This window comes from Pinus tabuliformis, chromosome 6 (assembly GCF_031772625.1).
Source record: "Pinus tabuliformis cultivar Carrire ecotype Pingquan chromosome 6, CPIR1, whole genome shotgun sequence".
Taxonomy (NCBI): Eukaryota; Viridiplantae; Streptophyta; class Pinopsida; order Pinales; family Pinaceae; genus Pinus; species Pinus tabuliformis.
The window spans coordinates 748274404-748294502 of record NC_142292.1 but is presented as its reverse complement, the minus strand read 5'-3'; the positions used below and the strand labels follow the sequence as shown (position 1 = coordinate 748294502).

Below are 20099 nucleotides of genomic sequence, written 5' to 3'. Positions count from 1 at the left end.
GAAGAATGGTTGTTATCTCCCCCGCCGAGATTCAATTCCTTGTTAGTGACATAATGATGAGAAATATTGTTGTAATGACTATCTACCAATAAATATTGTTATATTAATCTTTATTCTCGCTCTCAAATTGAAAAAAAATAAAAATAAAAAAATAAATTCCCTTCAAAAATATAAACACATATATAAAAAATAATTCCTCTTAAAAATATATATACACATAATAATCAATATAAACACATATATAAAAAATAATTTCCTCTTAAGAATATATATACACAAAATAGTTACCTCATCATTCATCGAATAATGTATGGCTTACATACCTTCACACTCACACTCAGATTTTGTTTGTAAACGCCTTCATGACTCCTTTATGAGTTTAGGCAATCTGTTCTATTATAAAGAGGGTTCGTGATTTCATAATTATTGTTTTTTCAAACGAAATATGTTCGAATCTTATTGAAGTGAGCACTGAAGACTTCACTCACTTCTCTTTTTTATTCTAAGCTGAGAAACATCTTATTTCACTCACTTCTCTTTTTAATTCTAAGCTGAGAAACATCTTATTTGTGTTTTTAGTTTTTAATGTTGTTATTTTTTATTTTATAAGGTTAATTTTTAAATTTTTTTTTATAGATATATTTATTTTAAAATAAGTTTTTTATATTTTAATATAAAATAAATGGTAGATTTTTAATTTTTATAAAATATGTTGAAATATTTTAGTAGTATTTCTAATTAAGGATTAAGATTTATTTTTATGTTAGTGATTTTTTTAAATTCATTTATCTCAAATTTATTAATTAAAGAAAATGTCATATTAACATGTGTCATTTTGGACATGTGGTATTGGTAAGCTATGGTATTGGCCCAAAATATTGTAATAAATGTTATTTACAAATTAAAAACCTCCATAATAAAGTAGGGGTGAATCTTCATGGTTAATAATATTGTTACATGTATTTTAAAATATACATATGTTTAACTCGTATACTTATCCTTTTTATAGATAATAATAATAATTTGAAATTAAGTTATAATTATGCCAATATGCATGTTTATTTTGAAATTGAGTTTTAAGAATTTTAATTTAATTATTAATAATTATTAAGTGGATGGTAGAGATTTAACCTCAATGGAATATTCTACATTGTTCTTAATAGTATACACAAATCAAAGGTTGAAATTTATTACCAGAGTAGTAATGTTTTTTTTTTTTTTAATTAAATTGATTAATTTAAAAATATATCATTCAAACAAGTATCATATGAAATGAGTTATGATTTTTTTGGACATGTGGTATTGATAAGCTATAGTATTGTAGCAAATATAATTACTGATTAACCATCTCCATCTTAAAGTGGAGTTAAATCTCCATGTATAAGAATCTTGTTCCATGTTTTTTCAAATGTATATATATTTAACTTATATATTAATGTTTTTAATAATTAATAATAATACTAATAATTTAAAATAAAGTTTTTTTTGTAAGCTTGGCAGGACCTTTTTCATTAATTTTCTTAGAAAGGCAGGTTACATACATAAAATCAATTTGTTAGGTGGCCTCAACCTGCCCGACGGGAAACCAGATTTGTTGATCACCTAACTACATTATAAGTCATCCAAAATTGGAATAGTTTAAGACCGTTAAGCAAAGCTATATATCTCTGAATATCATGTATCCTTCTATATGCTAAATATCTAAAGTCTAAAACTAGAAACTGTAAACATTGCATATGACAAAATATAAGTCAAAATTGAGACAGTTATGCACTAATCTTCAAAAGAATCGACTGGGGTCAGATCCTTCACACTGGAACCTAGAAGTTCAGATTGTGAAATGCACAGGATGTGTCACCCAATGCGGTTGAGGCGTCCATTTTTTTGTTGCAGTTGAAATTGAATCAGCTGGAGGTCTTTCTTAATTTTAGCAGATCCATATTCTATCTTAGTAGATTCACCTGGAGAGTCAGTGAAAGTTTTGGCTACAAGGTTCTTCATTATCTAGTAAAGATAAATTGTTTGCTTGTATTGAGAGGATCTTCCTCGAGATTGTCGTGGGTTGGGTACAAGATCCTGCCAATCACCCAAATCTATATCTGATTTTGTTGCCTGATGTTTCAATTTTGCTTCCTAGCCCAAGATAAGTTGTCGGACCTGGTCTAGAGTTCCAGTTTGGAAAACATGAGATGCGTCGTGGATAAGGCAAGAGGCAATTCTACAACCTCGACTTCTCTGGGGCTGACACTGAGACTGACTGGCACTGTGATGCTACCCTTGCAACCTGTTGCTACCATGACCTCCCCTAGCCAACGAGTCAGTGACAGATGAGGGGCAAGCCATGAGGTTGAAAACCAAATGACTACACAAAAGGTTATTATAATGGTTAGACCTGAGCCTGGGCGTGACAAAATTTAACTCTTGGTTGGCGTCCAACTTAATAGTCCAAAACCCTTTCAACACAGAAAGACCTGTAGGAGTAACTAGGCGAACAAACAAGAAACCATGAGATATAATTCTACTAGCCCGCCATATGATAGGTAAAGAGCAGCGTGTGTGGCTTGGGGAGTGGAGAATTACCACCCAAGTCTCCCCTGGATGACGAGAACCAAGATATTCAAATAGAGAAAGGAGGGCCATGTTCAATATCCAGAATAAATTAACCAAAAACACCATACTATTGTCATAGTCGCTTCCCCAAACAGGCCAACATACAAGACCAGAGAAATTTCATACCAAAGTCCTTGAAAAAATCCCATATACAAAAGAAAAATGTCGAAATATATAGAAACAACAGACTAAGCAACGGACAATTCACCATAAAAACCATAATTTCGTTCCTCCTTTCACAGATTTCTTTCTCATTAACTCCGGATATAATGACCATACTTCGCCATCAAAAACGCACAAACACATAATGGATAGAGGGGTTTATGAGATAGGAGACTGCCATAGTTACATACCCGCAGGAGAAGATGGGCGAGGGAACCAATTCCACTGTTTGCAGGTGACGGGTCTCGATGGTCTCCAACTCTTGCCGGCGTCTATCGCTCGGTTCTCCAATTGCCAGAACCGCTCTTCCCTTCTAAATGTTATGGAAACTCAAAGGAGCGACACATTTCAGAATTGCCAAAATGCTAATGACCTTGCCACCCTCGCCATAAATTCATTGCATGCAGACTCCCACCTTTGCCAACCAGCCGAGCGTGTGAGGAGTAAGGGACCTCCATCTATTGTTCGTACCCCTTGTCATTTCTCTTTGTCGCATAATGCTAAACAACTGGATTGCACCTCGATCGGGGAATTTAAAATATAGTTATAATTTAGTTAGTTCTTATTTTTTTAACAACGTTTGTTGTATTATGAAGTGTTTTGACGCTTATTATGGATTGATGCCTATCAACATTTACTGGCCATTTAATCTATATCATTGTGCTAGTTTAGTTAATTTTCATGTTTTTAATCTTGGCAATATGGAATGTACCTTTGGATAAGTCTTTTGATGCTTATCATGGGTTGATTCCTATTGGGCTTTTGATTCTTATTATGGATTGACGCTTATCGGCATTTATTGGCCATTTGATTTATATAGTTACACTAGTTTAGTTAATTTTCATGTTTTTCTAATCATAACAATATGAAATGTATCATGAAATAAGTGTTTTTATGCTTATCATGAATTGAATCAAATTAACCTATACTAACCATTTAATTTTTATAATTATACTAATAAATTATAATAATAATAAATTAAATTAAATTTTCTTAATAAAATAAAATAAAAATAATATTTTATTAAAATAATGTTATCCATTTCTAGTATGAATCTATTTTATCAATAAAACATATAATTAGTTTGACACTTTCATGTTTGGCCATAGTTATCTTTATTAACGTAGTTAAAATCATTTAATGGTTTATTTAGCATGCACATAAATACAATAAAATAATTTGATTACAACACTTAATGAGCATATTGGTGATATTGAAAGGCATGGTAATGATGCTACGGAAGGTTGTTAATCCCGTGGCTTAAATGAAATTCTATGCTTACTAAGCATCATCCACATTTTTTCCCATGGTGTGAGATGTCAAAATTATGGTTTAAATTGTATTTCCTAAATGTCATGTTTCAGGTAGGATATGAATTTAACTTTAAAAAGTTTATTATTTAATAATTATTAATAAATTTGGTGTTCAGAGGTAGAAATAAATTTCAAATTTAACAATAATATATGGCACCACTCAAGTTGTTACAATATAGTGATGTCATTTACAAAGTAAGGGTAATTGTTATTTTTGAACTATTGAGCATTTACAAACATTTGAGATAAATGAATGGGATCTTGAAAGCTAGTTAATCTCGCAAGCTATTGTAAAGTGTGAAGTTTATAGATTTATACTTGTTCCATAGTCTAGGAGAGTGACATTTTGTGGCAACTTAGGTTTTATGTCCATGGCATAAAAATTTGTTTTATTACATAACTTCAAAGAGTGAATGTTGCATAAATAGAACTCACAATAACAAAATCTTCAGCTTTCTACTATGAATATGAAGTTTTGCATGTACTTTCAGCTAGAGTAGGAAAACAATTAATTAGTTCAAAGGGCATCTCAACGAGCATAAGCAATGACATTAAAGGCCATAAAAGCAATGAGCATTTGACATGTAAGGAAGTTTCCAACATACAAGACTAGTTAAGTGCTTATAATCTTGAAGTTAAAGGACGTGGCAAATGTACTTTTCCTAAATGTCCTCTCAAACAACCTCACTAATTTCCTTGATTAGCTTAAGTTTGGGGGTATAAATAGAGAAATTGTAGAGAACAAGCAATATGTTAGTGTCAGCCTTTCCAGCCTTCCTCCAGTGATCAAATATGCTCTTACAAAGTGGTCTCAGAGTGTCAAGGTCAAATTTTGTCATTTCAGTGAGTCTTCGAGCAAAATTTGGTCACTAGGCATTAGGTCTAGGGTTTGCTTTCACTCCTTTCAAAATTGCCCAAATGTCGGTCTATGTCATCATGCAGCTGAGCCTATCATCATTCATAGGGTTGTCCTCATCATGTCATGTTCCATTGGGTCATTTTACACCTTGTTCATGCTTCAGTTGCACCTAGGCAAGGTCATTTCCCTCTCCTAGGGTTTTGAAGGCAATTTCTCTTGGATGGTCAAATCATCGGCAAAACTTGTATCCAGATGTTCATACAACTTCCCCTATCTTTCATGTACCTTATCGAACACTTCCCATCACTGAGATCCCCCAAATTCCTCATTTTCGCACAAACCCTAGTTTCTTGCTACAACCTGGCAATTTTCTAGGTTGGGCCTGTGTTTTGCCCTTTTGGACCCCTTCCCCTCACTCAATCTCTGAGATTACACTTTCCCCTACTTCCTTACATCTCTCCCTACTCCCAAAAATTTCCTCAAGAATTTAGAAGCCCCTTATCCGCTTCATTTCGACAAAATCCCTTGTTCCACACATCGGGACAAGTCGCACTCAAATGATGTTTCAGAGCAATAAAAGATGAATTTGGGAAAACTGAGAGAATTTTTTTGTCCACAACAGGCCAAGGAAGAAAAACCTCCTTCACTTTTTACACAGGTGTCATGGTTTTAGAGAAATGTCAAAAATATTGTTGCCTCAGGAGAATCGAATGCACCTCTGAAGTGACCTTGGGAAAATCAAGTTTTCTCCTAGCTTGGTTGGCCAAATGACTTTCTTGATGAGTCAAATGATAACTAGACACAAAGATATTTCCAATGAGCTATCATGAGCTCAATTTGGAGTTGAGGAAGGCATTCAAAAGTTGACTGCAACAGCACTCTGCCTTGAGGCAGCCTCATTTGGCACATTTTGACCAGTCTTGGGAGATTTGATTTTTGACAAGTCAAATGAACTCCAAATTGAAAAATTCTAGCTGTGTTGGAAAGTAGACTCAAATACCTTTCCAACGAGCTATCTTGCGCCCAATTTTGACACCGGGAAGGCCTCCAAAAAGCATCTAAAAGTCGCGCTACGCGTAGGGCTCAGGCGCGCTACCCTTAAGTTGGGGAGGTCCATTTCAGGAAAACTCAGCATTTTTGGATTTTTCATGACAAAATACACTTTCTCAGCCACTTCCAAGAATTTTCATGAAGATTTGAGCCCCCAAAAGGTCAAAAAACAAGCAAAAAATGACCTTCTGCCACTTTTTGGACACACAGGAAGCAGTCTTGGGAGATTGCAATTTTGGAGGGGCAAATGACCACCAAATTGAGAAATTCCACTTGGGCTGGAGAGTAGACATCCATACCTTTCCAAAAATACCACTTGTGCCTCATTTGGATGCCGGAAAGTGCCTCAAAAGTTGGCTGAAAGGTGCGCTACGCATTGGGAAAATTTGCCAGTTTTGCACCTCCAGCTCAGGAATTCGCCCAGCTTTGACTAGTTTTGACTTGTGATGGGATTTTTCACCCTCCTTGATGTAATTGATGTAATTTTATGTTGACTTGACACTTATTTACCTATTCTAGAAGATTCATTCATAAAATAGCAAAAAATTAATGAATGAATTGGTTTCCTAGTTTATAGAGGCAAGTTGTTTTGATTGCCTAGATTGTAGTGCTTTATTTAGAATTGGTTGAAACAGCTCCTAGGATGATGAGCTCGACCCCTAGAGGCAAGGGAATGAGTTATATTGCTTATATTATGTATTTTCTTAGTCATTTTCAGAGGTTGGACTCTTGAGGGATAAGCTTAGACTGTTTTACTCTTTATATCTCTGCAATTTTGGCAAAGGAAAGACCAGGGTTTTGCAGCACTATTTGGAATTCCTGTGGTTATTTGTGTTGATGGTGTGTTTCTCTCATGTACTTGTAAGTTTGTTATGTGTATCATTTTCTTACTATTCTCTTATGCAAATTAAGTGAATGAAGTGTTAAGGTAGAATTCATGGTTTCTATGCTCTGCCTTTAAGTTTGCTTAATATCTATGTTTTCATCTGTTTAAGGAGAACTCTCGATGGTTTCTTGCTCTCCTTAGCTCCTCACCGGTCATATCTATCCATTCCTTTATTTCAAAGGCATCAAGACAATCTCCTACCTTGCCCCAAAAAGACCTCTGCAAAAACTGTGTCTCATCCCCGCACCCAAAATTGTCATGCTCAGTTTTCCAACAAAACCCTAAAAATTTGAAATCAAACTTTCCCTATCAGTTTACTAGCCTAAAATCAGTGTTTTTTATTGGTCATCTCAGCCCTTTGAAGACCTTTTGCCGAGATAGACCCGGAGAAAGCCCTCTCCTGTCCTCGTAGGGCTAGCTACGAGGCTAAGTGGTTTGATGTTGCCTTGGATTTTGCCTTCCTCAGCCTAAGGCAAATTTGAGCGCTAACACAATACAAACATACACCTATAACATAAAGTTATGTTAAACCACTGAGTAATAATAGTTAGTGCCTTTGGCAATCTTGATTAAGATTACTAAGTCTACGAGGAGTGTAAAAAACAAGGTAAGGAATCTATCTCTTAGTGTGTTAACACCCACATGGGTAAGGCATGCCCTTCCTCCGAGGTTGGCAAAGCAAGAGTAATGGGATCATAACGGGTTTTGTACCATTCACTCATTTTTTTAGAACAATGATTTGGATAGTGTTATGGAACATTGAAATGCTATGAGCAAACTTGGGTGAACTGGGACAATTAAAGATATGCAAGTGGTTGGTGTAAACCTCCCAAGGCTTACAATGTGGGTGTCTAAATAGCATGACCATATCAAAAATAGATGTCTTTTATCTCTTAATACTTTCCAATTACATGGCATAAATACTAATTATGTTATCCCAAGCAATTTTCCACTCATATCTCAATGCCTCTCTTAACTTTTAATGCTCTTTTAAAATTCAATGTAAAAAAGCACAACAATTGTACCATTGTGTCGATTTTGTTTGTATATTTTGCGTTATCACTCAGGCTCGAGCAGGTTGGGTTGTGTCAACCTTTCAACCTGGTGTAACTATTTCAAACCAACTTTTAATTGGAAGTTATCCCTTCCAATCTGAGAGGGCTCTCTCAATATTTTTTAAGAATGCAGATGGCTAACTCTGGTTTTCTATTTGATTTTTCAGGTGAAAGAGTGTGAGGGCAGCCACCATTAGGCATGGAGTCAGTCAAAGAAAAACAACAATAAACAACATTGTTTTATGGAAACTGAGGCATCTTTGGTTTACTAAGGTGGATAAGGACATTTACAGTAATCACAACAAATTGAAGGAAGTTGGAGTTGTTTGACAGATTTCCAAGTAATCAACAAACTGTGAAAACTAATAACAACAAAGGAACACGACAGGATGGGACTGAAACTGGAATGAATCTCAAGTTAAAACAGAATTGCTGCAAACTGTATTTTCTATTAATTGAAAACAATATAATAGTGGTTCTCACATCATCGATCCCCTATTGCAGAGTAAAAAATCTACATATTTATAGGGAAATATCTCTTTACATAATCTGCCACCTGGGCTAGATTCAATTGACAACTATGAGATCTAATCCTATCTGATTAATAAAACTTTGAGCCTTTATAGGAATTTCTGTTACAATAGAGTCTAAATACAAATGGGAGTCGTATGGACTATTACAATTAATTTAAAGTGCAGCGTTGTATTGGTGGAAACTCGAACATCTGGCTCTTTGAATCTACTGTGTTGTTTGTTGTTGAAACATGCTGAAAATTCCATTACTGTTCCATTGTGTCTCGCCCCTGTTTTCTTATTGTCCCTTTAATGACCATGTTGCTGAAGAAACTTCGAAAAACACCATTGTTGTCTCATGGAGTGGAAGCATTCATTGATTGGGGTTGTCGATCAATCTGGAAATCCCATTGTGGTCTGTGTTTACGAAGGAAAGCAGGAGGGCCACTTCTCTCAGAAATGTTCATGTAGGATGGGCCACATGGCAGCTGGGGATTGGAGGGAATGAATATACTATCGAGACAGGAGTGGACGTCCATGGATAAGTTGGCACATTGTGGATGGAGGCCGAGAGCTAACGTGGAGGTGGGGTCAAGATCGTTCGTGGGAAGTGATAGGCAGAAGGAACTACATCGCAATAGCAAAGTGGATGTGAAGCAGAAGTGGAGGGTGACGTGAAGTGGAATTGTGGGTTATAACAAGAGCGAGGAAAACCACTTTCGAAGGGGGGTTGGAGCAATTTATGGTATTAGAGGGGGCGGGGGGGGGGGGCAGAAATCACAAGGGGAGGACACATAGAAGTGGGGAAACCACTTTTCGGACCCCCCCCACCCCCCTTGCCTTAAAGAGAAACATAGCGAGGGGTCCGAAAAGGCTTTAGAGTCGTCTGATGGAAAGTTGATGGTGATCAAGAGTGGGGAAATGTGCGGTGATTAACCATGGGTGGACCCGACATCTTATTAGATTGCGTTTATATGCCATTTTGCGTTCGGGATTGGATTACAGTTCATTGCATGGGGGGTAGTGTAGGTTTAATGTTTGGGACTTTAATATATGTGATAATTATATATTAAAATGGGGTTTTTGACATAGTTTACAATATTAAAATATACAAAGGGGAACACAGCTAAAGTAGGAATGGGAAACACTATTAGAGTAGGAATGGGTGTAATGGGATGAGAATATGGGAATATGGGAATTTTTCCAAAATGGAATGGACCTGTTCTTCCTCCTTAATCTCCAAATATAAATCACAACAACCTCTTTCAAAAAAAAAAAAAACAGATAGATGAAAAGATCAGTGGTGGAAAACCTTGACTAATAAAACTTAAAATTTATTTTAGTGAGTTACCATGGATAACATTGGCTCTAATGGGGATGCTACGCCCCTGTGGTGTAGAAAAGAACTAACAGACCAGTTGTTTCACCATTGGGCTGATCCTAATCTGAAGACTACATCAAACCCACTTCACCAAACTGAAAAGAAAACTGCAACATGTAATCTAAACCTGAAGGAAATGCTTGGTCAGTAAGCTTATTTATGTCCTATTCTAACATTTGAAAATCCACCTGCCTAATTCAAGAAATATAAAATCTTCAGTATAACCAGACAAAGAGCTCATCCAACACCTGGGCTCCTTGATTATTCTTAAGTGGACCATCTATTGGCAACTCAAAATAAAAACTGAATCCATCACCTAAGCTTATAAATGAAGAAAACTCCACCTTCACTGATGACTAGAATAGACTTACCAAATGATCTTGATAATCATGAAAAATCACATTTTCTTGATGAGTAAAACCATGGTGGCTGAATTCATTCATAACTAATGGATTTTGTTGTCCTATGTCTTCAATTCCAAGAACATCATCAAATAAAAAGGCAACAATAAATTTGTCTTCCCTTCCATGTAAATCAACAAAAACATCTATGCATCTTTGAACACCTTCAAACATGACATCCATATTGTGTGCATCAAAACTAATCTTTTGATTATCAAACAAATTAAATATATCCTTTGATAGTTTGCTTGAGGAATGTCATCTTGAGTCTTAACACTAACAACTCCTATACAAACAACTTTATGCATATCATCCATATCATTTTGATGATCCTCGGATAGAATAGGTAAAACTTGTATATTCAGCTCTTCATGTAACTCAGGTTTACCTAAAAGTGCACTTTTGTGCACTTTAACCGGGACAACCTCATTATGATCTTCAATGGGAAAAAAAACTTGTCTAGGTAGACAATTTTCATCACATGATACCTCACTATTCAGAATTATCATGCATGTATTTTCAACAACCTGATCTTGAGGAGTTTCTTCTTGACATAAAATCTCAGGAAAGGAATGGCCTGAAAAACAATCTAAATGATTTGGCTCATACCTTTGACTGTATATAGATTGACAAGGCTGCAAATCCTCATGGATTTCATGTACTATGACTTGACTTTCAAATTGCTTATCCATTTCATTTTCAACTAAAGAAGAGACATCTGCTTGTTAGAAAACTTATTGATCATCATGAATAGCTTGATAAGAAAATTCACAAAGTGCCTTTAACATCTCCTCATCATCCATACATTCTACATCATCATCAATACTTTCAAGATATTGAATGAAACCTTTCCAAAAATTACAACATTCTTGAAACAGTGGTGATGAAGGATGAGACTTCCCATAATGTCCAAAAAATATTCTATGCAAATCTTTAAGACTACATAAGCTTCCTTATGGCAACCCTTCATACCATCCTCTAGCTTTGTCTTCTAGGGTAGCCATAAACATATTCATGAGACAATCCTTAGGAAACTCAACTCTCATTCTACATACATGTAAAAGGAATTTAACCAAATACAGACTAGCATCATCTTTCTTTTCATCTTTGAACGTGGGAAGATGGGTTGACCAATCAACACAAGGCATACGATTTGGAAAACCATAGATGTGAGACCGATCCATAAGAGCATACCTGACATTTCTTCTTACAGTAGAACTCATCTTGGAACTTCTCCAAGTTATTGATCGGCAAGTAGTGGAGTCACCATGACACTTCGATCTTCAGTATTATTTAATAGTGGAGTTGCCAGGGTAATATCACAACCTTCGAAACTTCTGATTTCTTGTTATCCTCAGGAATTAGAAAGAATGGACTCGAAGAGAATCCAGGAAAAACGAGCATTTCGGCTCCCGAAAGATGCACCAAAATGTTATCACTCAGGCTAGAGCAGGGTAGGTTTTGTCAACCTTTCAACTCGGTGTAACTATTTCAGACAAACTTTTAATTGGAAGTTAACCCTTCCAATCTGAGAGAGCTCTCTCAATATTTTTTAGGAATGCAGATGGGTAACTGTAGTTTTCTATTTGATTTTTCAGGTGAAAGAGTGTGAGGGCAGCCACCATTGGGCATGGAGTCAATCAAAGAAAATCAACAATAAACAACATTGTTTTATGGAAATTGAGACATCTTTGGTTTAATAATGTGGATTTAAGGACATTTACAGTAATCATAGCAAATTGACGGAAGTTGGAGTTGTTTGATAGATTTCCAAGTAATCAACAAATTGTGAAAACTAATAACAACAAAGGAACACGACAGGATGGGACTGAAACCGGAATGAATCTTAGGTTAAAACATAATTGTTGCAAACTGTATTTTCTAGAGTTGAAAACAATATAACAATGGTTCTCAAATCATCGATCCCCCATTGCATAGTAAAAATTCTACATATTTATAAGGAAATATCTCTTTACATAATCTGCCACATGGGCTGGATTCAATTGACAGCTATGAGATCTAATCCTATTTGATTAATAAAACTTCGAGCCTTTATAGGAATTTTTGTTACAACAAAGTTTGAATACAAACGGGAGTCATATGGATTGTTACAATTGTTTTAAAGCGCAACATTGTATTGGTGGAAACTCGAACATTTGGCTCTTTGAATATGCTATGTTGTTTATTGTTGAAACGTGCTGAAAATGCCATTATTGTTCCACTATGTGTCGACCCTGTTTTCTTGTTGTCTCTTTAATGACCATGTTGTTGAAGAAACATCGAAAAACACTCTTGCTGTCTCACGGAGCGGAAGCATTCATTGATTTGGGCCGTTGATCAATTTGGAAATCCCATTGTGGTCTACGTTTATGAAGGAAAGCAGGAGGGCCACTTCTCTTAGAACTGTTCATGCAGGATGGGCCACATGGAAGCTGGGGATTGGAGGGAATGAATATACTATCGAGACAGGAGTGGACGTCCATGGCTAAGTTGGCACATTGTGGATGGAGGTCGGGAGTTGATGTGAAGGTGGGGTCAGGATCGTTGGTGGGAAGTGATAGGTAGAAGGAGCTACGTGGCAGTAGGGGAGTGGAGGTGAAGCGAAAGTGGAGGGTGATGTGAAGCAGAATTGTGGGTTATAGAGGGAGCGGGGAGAAAACCACTTTCAGGGGGGGTCAGATCAGTTTATGGTATTAGAAAGGGGGGGGTTCCCGAAATCATAAGGGCAAGACACGTAGCAGTGGGGAAACCACTTTTCGGACCCACCCCCTCCCCCCCCCCCTTTCGTCATTAAAAAGAGACATAGCGGGGGGCTTCCGAAAAGGCTTTAGAGCATTCAGATGGAAAGCTGATGGTGATCGGGAGTGGGGAAATGTGCGGTGTTTAACCATGGGTGGACCCAACATCTTATTAGATTGCGTTTTTATGCCATTTTGCGTCTGGGAGTGGGTAAAGTTTAATTCATCAGGGGTAGTGTAGGTTTAATGTTTGAGACTTTAATATATGCAATAGTTATATATTAAAATGGGATTTTTGACATAATTTACGATATTAAAATATACAAAGGGGAACACGGCTAGAGTAGGAATGGGAAACACAGTTAGAGTAGGAATGGGTGTAATGGGATGAGAATATGGTAATATGGGAATTTTTCCAAAATAGAATGGACCTGTTTTTCCTCCTTAATCTCCAAATATAAAGCACAACAACCTTTTTAAGAAAAACAACAGATAGATGAAAATTTTAGTGGTGGAAAACCTTGACTAATAAAACTTGAAATTTATTTTAATGAGTTATCATGCTTAACATTTTGCATAATGATTAGTTAAGCTATTCGTGAAAGAGTATTCACATTGATCTTCTTTATATGTTAGTTGTTAGCAACATGGTTATTGGGTGTGTGTTATATTCTTTCCACGACTAGCCCCAGTAGTGATATCAGGGGGTTAGAGGGGGGGCAACCAATTCCCTCTTCGTTGTGTTGGGCACAAGGGGGCAGTGCCCCAAAGAAAAAAAAATTGAACCCTATATTAGGTGGGCGAACCTACCCATGGTTTTGTGCATGGTTTTCGCACATTGTTTTAGGCATGATGGTTTTCTGCCCATGGTATTTTGTAGATTTAATCAAGGAAACTATAGTTATGTTCTAATCCAAGGTTAATGGATTGGGGTTTATGGATGCTTCGGCATGTATATATATGTATTGTAACGTTGAAAGGAATATAATGAAAAATCAATCTGGTAGTCCCGGTTTTGGGATCCAGGGAAAATATTTGTGTATATTTGTTTTATGTTTTATGCTCTAGCCATTGTTTATTTTTTGTTTTTAGAATTCGTATGCATGTAATTTTTGTACAGGGTTAAAACCTACAATGGTGTTGGCATTGATGTCAACAGGCTAAAAGGGCTTGTGGACTTGTGACAATGATCATAGGTTTGCTTAAGTGTTCCTGCTATGCAAAGGTTTTGGAGGGTACACAAGTGCCTAAGAAAGTGGTGGTGAAGTTAAAACCAATTTTCGGCAAAGAATCTTTTGAGCTTCCAAGTTTTACTGCACTGTTGTGGTCAACTCATGATTAAAAAATGACATTGCCTTAATGTTGCAGGCATGCCACATTTAGAGTGTGAAGATTGCTGTAGGGTGCCAATTTAGTGCCAGCGACACTCTCCTGTGTGTGGAGAAAAAGAAATCCACGTGCTATACCAATGATTTTTCCCATGGTAGTGGATGCAAACGTTCAAATTGATCCGGTCCACGAACGATTTGTTCATTTTCTCACGAAGCTAGTGTAAACACATTGATTGCATTAGTTGTGGAGACAATTGTTCGATCGATTATAATTATAGCATTGAAAAAAGATAAATATGGCTCTTATGGATCGATTAAGGGGTTAGATTGTGTGAGATTGAGCTGCTAACGTAGAGTGATAGAAGAATTGATGCATGGCTATCTGCGTAGAAGAGAAACAATGTATGAGGTAGACATGTCACAAACATGTGGAGCAAATGTGATATGGGGTGCACACCTGTAGGTTTCCTGTAGCAGTGCATGAGATTGTTGATCAAAGGAGTGCCCATGGATCAACATATCTTTGCCAAAGACAATGTGTAGAGATCGATCTTACCCAAAAGATATATCAATGTGTTGGATCAAAGATTAAATGACTGATTTTGGTCATAAGTGCATTCAAAACTTGTATAGAGATCAAGACTGAGTTTATTGGTTGTTGTGGGCATGAGATTAGAGGTAGAGGATGGACTAAGAGTAGTTGTTGTTGCTTATGTACTAACTTGAGTGTTATCTAAAGGATAAGTTTAAAATGGTTATTGTATTCATTGTTGTTGGGTTATCAACTTGTTGTATGGTTGAGTTTGTATTTCTTGTTGATGCCATGTCTTATTGTTAAATCCATGTAAATCTATGTAGATGTTAGAGTCTTAAGTCTTTGAGGTTTGATATATTATTGAGTGAATAAGTTATGGTGTTAGAGTCTTGTGTGTGATGAGAGCATGCTATTGTAAAGGGAAGATTTGTATCCACAGATTGTATGAGCAAATTATGCTTGATTGGTTGAGCTTATTGTTGTGTGTGAGTCAGAGTGATGTTGATGAGGCTGGTTGGGTTTGATGAGCATGTCATTGAGTTGTGGTTGAGTGTGAGAGTAGAGGTTGATTGTGTGTTGCAGAGAGAGATTTGAGTCAGTTGATTGTATTGTTATTGAGCAGACAAAGTTATAATGGGTCCAATGAAATGGGATGAAACATGGTCTATAAAAGTTTATGTTGATGTAGGTGGATCCTAGTTTAAAAATAAATGAAAAGTGGTCCACAAGAGCTTAAAGGTTAGGGCCTTTAGTGGGTGAGTGGTGGCTTGCTGATTCAAGAAGTGGTGGCTTCCTTCGGGTTGAGGCCTGAGAACTTGGAAGTGGTGGCTTCCATCTAGTGCTGGTAAAAAAAACTATTGAGTGTTAGGGAATCTAGCGGGTAGTGGCCTGCAATAGGTGGTGGGCTGCATAGTTGAGGGAGTGGTGGTTTCCAGTAGATAGTGCCTTGCAAAGTTCGGGACATGGTGGCTTTCATCAGGTAGTGGCCTAGAGCGAGTGATTGCTCACACGATAGCAAGTTGTCACTTACAAACTGGTGGTGGCCAGTGATATGATGATGTAAAGAAAGATTTTGATAATAATAAGAAGATGAAGACGAACAATAGATGGTGGTTTTTCTCCCGGAAGGGTTTCCACCTTGCATCTGATGTCTCATGTGTTATTGTTGATGGTTGCTTATTTGTTGATGTGTTATTGTTGATGTTTATGATTATTCGTGCGTTGTTTATATGTGTTGATTGTTAACTAATCCAGGACTCAAATAATTCTTAAAGAAAGGGTAAAGGGTAAAAAGCAGTAAAATTGATCCATCGATACAATACTAATTCACCCTCCCCCTCGATAATGACAAACTTCCAACAATTGATTTAGGAGCTTCCCAAAATTCATATCAGAGTGGAGTGTTTTCAGGTGCATCTTGATTGCTAGAAAGCAGATTTAAGAAATATTGGAATATCTTTTCAGAATGGATCATCAAGGCGTGTCCCTGCTCACTACTGCAAATTTCCAGGTATGGCAAGAAAAAGTCAAATATGAATTATTAGATTATGGATCTGACATTTGGAAGTTAATGTGTGAAGGATGTGGAAAATATCCTATTACAACAAATTTGATGCAGCAGAATGCCCAAGCGAGATGTGTGATCTACAAAAATCTTCATAATGTAAATAGTATATCTGAAATATGCAAAGGGGATTTGGGACAGATTGTAGATATAGTATGGAGGAATAATAGCAACAACAATGGAGATAAAAAGAGTAAGAATAAAAATAAAAAGGCCTCACAAAAGAAAGATTCTTGTCTCTCCAGTGCAAGTTCAACAAATCATAAGGAGAAATCATAAAATGAAGGCTCAACATAACCTAGCGTGCTCCAATGAAGCAGATATGAAGGTATAAGTAAAGATGAATTGTTTCTAATTTATGTTTTAGATAGTTTAAATGCTAGCCATGATGAGTTGGATAGTGACGATGAAGATGGTGTTATGATTCTCAAAGCTAAATATGAGTTAGCCATGGTTGTAATCGAGAAACTGTCTGTTGAAGTTAGTAGACTAATAGTTGTGTGTGGGGACAAAAGGAAAACTTTTGTAGATCTGTGATGACAAGGAGGTTGAGCTCAAAGAAGAAATCATCAATTTGAGAACCCAGTTGCAAGAAGCAAAGAGAATTGAAGATGTAAAGAGTAGTCAGATGAAAGAAAAGGAGAGTCGAATTGAAAAACTTAAGGGTAAACTGGTCTCATTGAGAAAAGAGTTCGAGCATAAGGACAATCAACTCAAGCAGGAGAAGAGCACCAAGGATTTGGACAAACTTCTTAGCAGCCAAATATCTTCCATGAATATATTTGATATTGGTTTTAACAAGGGAGAGTCCAACTCATAGGGTTATGTAAACAACAATGTAGATCCTAAGAAGCCTGTAGTAAAATATGGTACCACCAAGAGCAACAAACAAGGAAATAAGTAGCAGTTCCAAGAACAACAAAAAAATGTACCTCGAGGAGCACCTTTGAAAGGAAGAGCATTGCTATAAGGAAATATTGTGGTAGATCTGTTAGATTTCAAAGGAGAAGCATTAACCCGTCTGCTCCTTTGATGAATGATCTAGAGTGTTATGTCTACCACAACTATGGACATGTTGTAGCTAGCTGCAAAAGCAGGATGTACAGTTCTAATCGAAAGAGTATACAATAGTTTGGGAATCCAAAGAGGTCATCAACCATCAAGTATACTAGTTGTTTTAATGGTTATTTTTTTATTGTAATCTGTTTGGCCATAATATAGTTGACTATATACCTAGCCCATAAAGTAGAGGAAGATTTTATGCAAGGCAAAGATTTGGCACAATTAGCAGAGGGTTTGTTCCCCTTGCCTCATATCTCGGTCATGTGAGGTGTTATACCTCTAAGAACTTTGGTCACATGGCTAGAGATTGCTAGTTATTTGCTTCCTCAAGAAAAATCAGGCAAAAAGAGTAGCAGATCCAAAGTAGGCCTAGTAGAAAAATAGAGAAGAATCCACATGCCAAGAAGCAACCTACTAAGGTGTGGAAGAAGGAGTAGCAGTCCATGAAGTAGGAGCAGGTAGTCCCCACTGCAGGCCATTATTACTTGATAGATATATTCAGAAGAGACTACGAAAGAGTTATGAGGCCTACATAACCTCAGGGGGAGCATATGGTAGTAGTATGGAAACTTCAAGAAAGTGTTATTGCAGCCCCTAATACATATTCAAGGGGAGCATGTTCAACATGAGAGATGGCCATGGTGTTGGTAGAGAATATTTTTTGGTTGCATGTTGGCATAAATGATTTGGTTTCTTGTGATTATCTTATAGGTGTGGTAACTGATCAGATTTCATCAGTAAATCAATTGGTATCAACCTTGTCAGTGATGTCAATGTGGTGATTCAGTGAGGTTTGGAAACCCTTTTCCATTGATGTCAAATGGAGAGGGTGAGCCAAAAGCTTGAGGGAGAGCGAAGACCAACCATCAGAGATTCTAGATCAATGAAGGAGATCAGATGAGTGAAGTGGTTGTGGTGTTTCCATCAATGCCAAAGTGGGGGATTGTTGGTAGCATGGTGTTGGCATTGATGTCAACGTGGAGCTAATTATGTTGCCATTAATTTCAACATGATAGAAGGTTTTGTGGACTTGTGATGATGTTCAGAGGTATTTTGAAGTGTTCCTGGTATGCATAGGTTCTGGAGGTTGTACAAGTGCCTAAGAAAGTGTTCATGAAGTTAGAAGCAAATTTTGGCAAAGAAGTTTTTGATTTTTCAAGTGTTACTACATTGTGATGGTCATCTCATGCCCACAGAGCAACACTGCCTCAGTGTTGCACGCATGCCACATCTAGAGCGCAAAGATTGTTGCAGGGCACCAATTCAGTGCCATCAACACTCTCCTGTAGGTGGAGAAACATAAATCCACATGCTATACCGGTGATTTTTCCCATGGTAATGGATGTGAACATTGAAATTGATCTGTTCCACGAACACTGTTTTGATTTAGTCACAAAGCTATTGTAAACTCATTGATTGCATTAGCTGTGGAGATAATGACTTGATCGATTCCAATTAGAGCATTAAATAAGTTAAATATGGCTCATATGGATCGATAAAGGGGTTAGATTATGTGAGATTGAGCTGCTAACGTATGGATTGATAAAATAATTGATTCATGGCTATTTTCACATAAGAGACACAATGTATAAGGTAGACCCACGAAGCAAATGAGATTTGGAGTGCACACCTATAGGTGTTCTGCAGTAGTGCATGAGATTGTTGATCAAAGGAGTGCACATGAATCAAAAGATCTTTGCCAGAGACAATGTGTAGAGATCTATCTAACCCAAAAGATATATTAGTGCATTGGATCATAGATTAAATGACAAAGTTTGGTCAGAAGTGCGTTGGGAACCCGTAGCAGAGATTGAGACTAAGTTTATTGGTTGTTGTGCACATGAGATCAGAGGCATAGGATGGACCGAGAGTAGTTGTTGTTACTTATGTATTGACTTGAGTGTTATGTTGAGACTGAGTTTAGAATGGTTGTTGTATTCATTGTTGTTGGGGTTATCATCTTGTTGTATGGCTGAGTTTGTATTACTTGTTGATTCTATGTACTATTGTTAAATCCATGTAATTCTGCGTAGAGCTTGGAATCTTAAGTCTCCAAGGTTTGATGTATTGTTGAGTGAATAAGGTATGGTGGTAGAGTCTTGTGTATGATGAGAGTATGTTGCTGCAAAAGGTAGATTTGTATCCAGTGATTGTATGAGAAGACTATGTGTGGTTGGTTGAGCTGACTGTTGTTTGTGAGTTAGAGTGATTTTTGTGAGGTTGGTTGGGTTCAATGAGCATGTTGTTGAGTTGCTTTGGAGTGTGAGAGGAGAGGTTGATTGTGTGTTAAAAAGAGATATTTGAGTCATTTTATTGTATTGTTATTGAGCGGATAGAGTTATAGTGGGTCTAGTATCAAAATGGGATGAAATGCGGCCTAGAAGTGTTTGTGTTGATGCAAGTGGATCCTTTTTTGAAAATGAATGAAAAGTAGTACATAAGATCTTGAAGGATGGGGCCTTCAGTGGCTGAGTGGTGGATCACTAGTAAGTAGTGGCTTGTTGATTCAAGGAGTGGTGGCTTCCTTCGAGTTATGGCCTGAGAAGGAAGTGGTGGCTTTCGTCTAATGGTGGTTGGAAAAACTATTGGGTGTTGGGGCATCCAATGGGTAGTGACTTGCAATAGGTGGTGGGCTGCATA

At 36.9% G+C, this 20099-nt stretch overlaps 1 protein-coding gene across 1 annotated transcript in view; it reads right to left on the bottom strand.

Moving 5' to 3' along the window:
- The window catches only part of LOC149260898 (myb-related protein 315-like), a 51380-nt gene that overhangs the window by 16477 nt on the left and 14804 nt on the right, over positions 1-20099 (bottom strand). The gene's annotated exons all lie outside the window — the stretch shown is intronic.